Source organism: Mus caroli, chromosome 16 (assembly GCF_900094665.2).
Source record: "Mus caroli chromosome 16, CAROLI_EIJ_v1.1, whole genome shotgun sequence".
In the NCBI taxonomy this organism is placed as follows: Eukaryota; Metazoa; Chordata; class Mammalia; order Rodentia; family Muridae; genus Mus; species Mus caroli.
Genome location: NC_034585.1, coordinates 52282949 through 52288948, shown reverse-complemented (window position 1 = coordinate 52288948; position 6000 = coordinate 52282949). Strand labels below are relative to the sequence as shown.

The following is a 6000-nucleotide window of genomic DNA, read 5'->3' as shown; positions in this document are numbered from 1 at the left end:
CCTGCCTTCCTTCCTCCCTCTCTCTCTTTCTTTCCCTCTTTCTTTTATATGCCTATATGTACATGTTTGTGGGTGCACGCACCTATATGTGAGGTGTGCATGTGTGGTGTGTGTGCATATGGAAACTTGAGGACAGGCTTGGGTATCCTACCTTAGGTGCTGTCCATCTTTGTGTGTCTCTCTGTGTGTGGTCTGTACATGCTTGTGTGTATGTGTGTACACACATGTGTGCTACCACACTTGGTATTTCCTTACATATGTTCTAGGGGTGGCACTAAGTTCCTCCTGTCTATACCACCTATGACATCTCCCAGAGGTTAGGTCTCAGACCTGTCAGTCACATTTGTGGCAGCATGGGATATGGGATTAGAATTCAGAGGTCAGGCCAGCCCCAGCAGCCGGAGGCTTCACTCGGGTGAGAGCTGAGCTTGGGGGTGATATTTAAAGTTCAGGAAGAGTGAAAAAAAAATCTCAGGTCTGGTGCACACTTTTAATCCCAGCACCTGGGAGGCAGAGGCAGGGGAATCTCTGAGTTCAAGACCAAGCTGGTCTGCAGAGGGAGACTGCCTCCGATAAAACCAAACAAACAACAAAAATCCAACCCAAACCAGAAGTCTCAGGTGTCAAAGTGCTCTGTGTGGAAAGCGGTGGAAGCCTTCCCTGTCCATCTGAAATGGAACTTCTGGCTTTCTTTACCTGATGCCTGCTGGCACATCAGACCACTCACCCTTCATTATGCAGCAGTTCGATTGTTGTCTGTCCCTGCTGTGAATGTCAGCTCCACAAGAGACTGCATTTCTGTCCAGCGCTGTTCAGCACACCACCCGGAAGGGTGTCGAGATTGCTATACCTGCTCCTTAAGCAGTTACTGAATGAATCAGTGAATACGTGCGATTCTGTGCTAATGGAATCTAGATTGGTTTAAGTTGGTTATAGTCCAGATATTGCCTTTTTGTTCCCTGCAGAAGGTTTTTTTCCTTTAACAAATGCTGTTTGATAAATGAACACTAACACAAATCAAAAAGACTCAGCATGAAGTATTGGCCTTGTTTCTGCTTGCATTTTCCCCATTTGTGCCTTCTCCTGACTAAGATCAGTGGTGTCCTCCTCAGCCACTGTGCCTAAGAAACTAGATGTGTCTCTGTCTAAAAATTCAGGCCTTTCTGGTTACCCCTCTCTTTGCATCTATATTTTTGTTGTTATTTGTCGAGTTTTGGGTTTTTGCTTGCTCTCTTTCCCCTTTACTTGATGAACTTAGGCTCTTATCTCATTGTAGCTGGGTGGGTATCAGAGCTCCATTTACAAATAACAAGTATGCCTGTCACCCTTGTCTACACGTTTCTACAGTAATGTTGCTGCTATGGAATAGGGCCATGGAGTTGTCATGAAATACAACCGTAGGTTGGTTAGGCATTTAAACCAATTCCATTCTCTCCTAAGGAACCACACAAGGTACATCTGAGACTATTTTTGAATTCTCTTATTATCACATACCTCCTCTTTCAGCAGTCTGAATCCTATAAGTGACATTGGAATTATTGGGTGAAGGGATTTAAATGAGGGTGCTCTAACAGATGGGGAATTCCTTTGTTGGGGGGGACGCTATTGAAATCACTGGGGAATTGTACCAGGTGCCCCACACCAGTGTGAAGATCGTATGAGGCACAGAACACCAGTTGGTAAGAGTTATACCCATCTGGAAACTTGGGGAAATGGCCGAGAGTCACTGATCAAGGATTCTGATGAAACTTTGGACTTATAAAACTAAAGCCAAAACCAAAACCCAACAAAACCAAACCAAAACCAAACACCTTGCTTCCATCCTTAGTTCTTTCTGCAGAATCTTTTTTTTTTTTTTTTGTCATCCCCCCCCCACCTCAGACTCTTTGTTGGGTTTCTCTGGGACTCTATACTGTATTGGTTGATGTAGGTGGATAGAGCGGTTGCCCTGCAGGTAATGGGACAGGCCTGTAAAATCTAGAATGAGATTCAGGAGCTGGAATGTTACCTGATGTTTGGAAACGGGAAAGATGGAAGAATGTTGAGAGGAGCCCTGATTTGCTGACTCATTGCTGATTGGCACATCTTCAGGAATTGTTCATTCTAAGTTTTCTAATGTATTAATTCAACAGTACAATATTTTAAATGATATCTGGCTCCTTTTAAACCAGTTTAATGACACAAATGTGAAAGTGTGTGTGTATGTGTGTGTGCTATACAGAAACAAGCTAAGACTGAGCTACATTCTGAGACCCCAGCTAACTTTTATGTTTTGATTCATTAAATCCATTTGCCTGACTTGAACTTTAATAGTTCTTTTACCCATAGTTGATTTTTGTTAATGTCTTGCATTGTTCATCTGGAACGCATAGTTAATTGAGGGATGTAGATTCTCTAATGCTTTATCTCGGGTATAACGACACACACACATGTATGTTTCATTAATTTAAAAATGGCCTCATCACAGAAGTCTTTATGTACCCATCAGGGGGCTATCCAGCTCAGGCGATCTGACAGAGATTGCCTCAAAGTTTACTTTTTCATTAAAAACCTTAAATTCTTTCATTGTCAACAAATACTGATAGTTATTCTTCTCGAGAGAGCAGATTTACTTTGTAATTAAAAAGATCAGAATATCTAGGTTGCCTTTCACATGAAATTGGTATTTTCTGACAGTGGCTCGGCTTACAGCCCAGTGTTTGATTAGAACAAATTGCAAGCCCTACTCTTCACCCTGGTGAGCAAAGTACGATTTTTTTTTTCAAAGCACTCTTTATTTTTTCTTTTAAAGATTTATTTATTTATTTTATGTATATGAGTACACCATCGCTCTCTTCAGACACACCAGAAGAGGGCATCAAACCCTGTTGCAGATGGTTTTAAGCTGGGAATTGAACTCATGACCTCTGGAAGAGCAGTCATTGTTCTTAACCACTGCGCCATCTCTCCAGCCCAACGCACTCTCCTTAAAGACAATTATCGTACCTCACGGTACTGCACAAACATCTATGTATGTCTCTTCCTTCACACAGAAAATTAATGTGATATTAATGTAATACTTCAGGGATCAGTATGAATAAAATTTAGAATCATGATTCTGTCTAAGATGCCCTTGAGTGAAACATACGATTTTGTTCCCCTAGCCTTAAGTTAAGATTAAAAATGGTGAGTGCACATTTCAGATGTCTCAACGCCAGCTGCATCTGTAATCTGCTGGGCTGATATCAGGTGAGGGAGACCAAGTAGCAACAGCAGTCTGTAGAACTGTCCTCTCAGGTGGAAGCAGAATTCTTCACAAGAGCTGTTTGCTGAGGTGCCCTGTCATTTGAAAGTGGCAGTGCAGTCATTCCCCCCCCCCCCATTTCCCTCCCCTTCCTGTCAGCAAATCAATGAGCAGCCATTCCTGCCTTCTTGCCTGCTTACTTCTGCCAATACAGTATGGTAGCTCACCCTCTTTGATACTGGTGTCTCCATTTCAAATAGGAAATGCTGTTCTAAACTATTTACGGTAATAAGAAAGTTCATTACATTTACACCTAAAGAATTCTGCTCCATTTTTAGAGCTCTAACAATGCTGTTACAACACTACCTGTACCATAAAACAGTTCAAACTGTTCTGTCGTATGAAACGCAATAAAGTAAATTATTAACACCTGTACTGCCAGGGTGTCTTCAGGTCACTTTGGAAGAGATTTCTCCTTTCCACGAGTCACAGAGCTCTAGGATACATTATTTTCATCTTTTCCATTGTCCTGAGATGCAGACGGTGTGCATCTGAGCCTAAAAGGCCACAAGTCTTCTCATCTTCATCTTTAGAACAGCGTCAGACCCACATTAGACAAATGAGGGTTTTAATCATTGTGACAGCTCACGTGTGTGTGTGTGTGTGTGTGTGTGTGTGTGTGTGGTTTGCGCATGTGTGTAGAGAGGAGACAAAGATCTGAAAGGAGGGTAGAGAGAAGATGATGGAAGCAGAGGGTTAAAACGTGTGTTCTAGAAGGTTATCTAACCGGTGGGGGCAGGGAGCAGCTAGTGGGGGAAGGAGATGAGTTGTGGAAGGAACAGATCATATAAAAATGCCACAGTGGCACCCATTGGTTTGGTATGCTAACTTAAAAGTTAATCACACACAAGAAAGGAGGCAACATTATTCAAGAGCCCTTAATTGGGCCTATTGAAACAGTGGGGGGTGGGAAGAACCACAGGCAGTCTGCTTCTAGTATAAACCAGAAAAGGAGTGTTTGTACTCATCACCTATGACCTTCAGGCGAAGGAAGGGCTGTATTTACACCAATCACAACACTGTTCCGTCTGCAGCAGTTGCAGCAGTCTCTCCTAGACTACCACCAGGGGACATGCCTTCAATCTGGCAGGAGTGGGAAGGGTTCCAGGGTGGGGGGTGGGGTGGGGGTGGGGGAGGAAGTGTGGCTCTGAGGCTGTACCTTCAGAAGCTGAAATTGTGTTTTAGAAGCTACAGCTGCCCTGTAGCTCTCTGGAGTGTTGAACATGGTTTGACAGTTCTTTTCTCTCAAGGCTGCCTGCGCACAGAACAAGAGCCTAACAGCTAACAATTAGGGGAATCAAATCCCCTCACTTCCCCATATTTGTTTATTTCCAGAAAACAAGCAGGTGTGTGAACAGCAAGGCGTCATTGATATTAATTTTAGCTGTGCTTTTAGTCATGCTCCACACCTGCCTAGCCCTGTAGCACCTGTAGGCTGCCTGCTAATCACCCTCATCAGCCATGCTGGATCTGTGGATTCTGCCTAGCCGAGCCTAATGATCTAGTTATTTCTACCTTCCTCTTTGCCACTGTTTCTTCTTCTAGGTCAGGTCTTTTTTTTTCTTTTTTTTCTTCTTCTTCTTAGGCCACTAGGACTCCCCTCAGTCTCATCTTCTCTAAAACTGTTTCATTTCTGCCTGCTTCAGATTCCCTTACTTACTTACTTAGACCTTTAAAGTTCTAGTAACTTCGCTGGTCCCTGTAGGTGCTCCGCTCAGGTTACCTTTCACATTTATGCTATTTTCCCCTTGGCAGTCCTAAAAGGCACTGCAGATTCTTCCCTGACTCCTGGCCTTAATTCTTGGCAGATGATTTTCCTGCAAACGCTTTAGGGCCATCCTTTAGGGCTCATCTCATTCTTTGCGAAGACTTCCCCCTTCTCCCCCTCTCCACAAGAAAGTCTCTTTTTAGGCTGTTCACTGAACTTTGTACCTCTCACGATGCTTAATCATAGTTCCTTTTCATCTGTGTGTGTATACCTTACCCCCACGTGTTAAGATGTTATTCGAAAATTTAGACTTACTCATTCTTTCTCTCCCTTAAAAATAAACTTCCCTTGACGGTTCGCTAGATGGATTTGCGGCGAAAGTATAAACATTGAAAAAAGTATTCAAGGTAGAGGCATCAAAATTCCTGTGTTTATCAGGACAAGGTCAAGTTGTGCAGAATAAAACGTTACATAATACGTAAAAAATAATATAAAACATACAAAGAATATACACGCATATATGCGTATTCATCATTTTGCTATAAGACTTTTTTCTAGTATTCTGTTTATTCTAATACTGTACCTAAAAAAAAAAAAGATTACTTATGGCCCAGATATGAAGTTAGAAAAACTGCAAGAGCTCTGAAATTGAGTCCAGGCCAGAAAGTCCGCGGGCAACCGCTTCCAGGTTTGGAGGCGGGCTAAATGTTGGAGGCAAGGGAGGAGACTGAACTCTGCACGCACCGCTCTGGCTTCCCACTCCCCGAATTGGGCGGACCTGTTCTTGCAGCAGCCCGGGGCTCCCGCTCGCCCCCGGGCATCGCAGCCCCTGCGCAGACAGCGGTTGCCACGGACCCCGGGCCCCTGGGGATGCGGTGCGTCCAGCGCAGGCCAACCGGGGAGGCTTGGAGCTGGCCCCGACGGGGGTTCGGGGCGCGGGTGCTAGCCGGGGTTTCCAGGTGAGCCGCCGGAAAACAACCGGTCGGCCCGGGCGGGGCGGGGCGAGGGC

General features: G+C 44.2%; 1 protein-coding gene across 1 annotated transcript in view; it reads left to right on the top strand.

The window, feature by feature from the left end:
- Nfkbiz (NFKB inhibitor zeta) overlaps positions 1 to 6000 on the top strand; it is a 28135-nt gene that overhangs the window by 9646 nt on the left and 12489 nt on the right. The gene's annotated exons all lie outside the window — the stretch shown is intronic.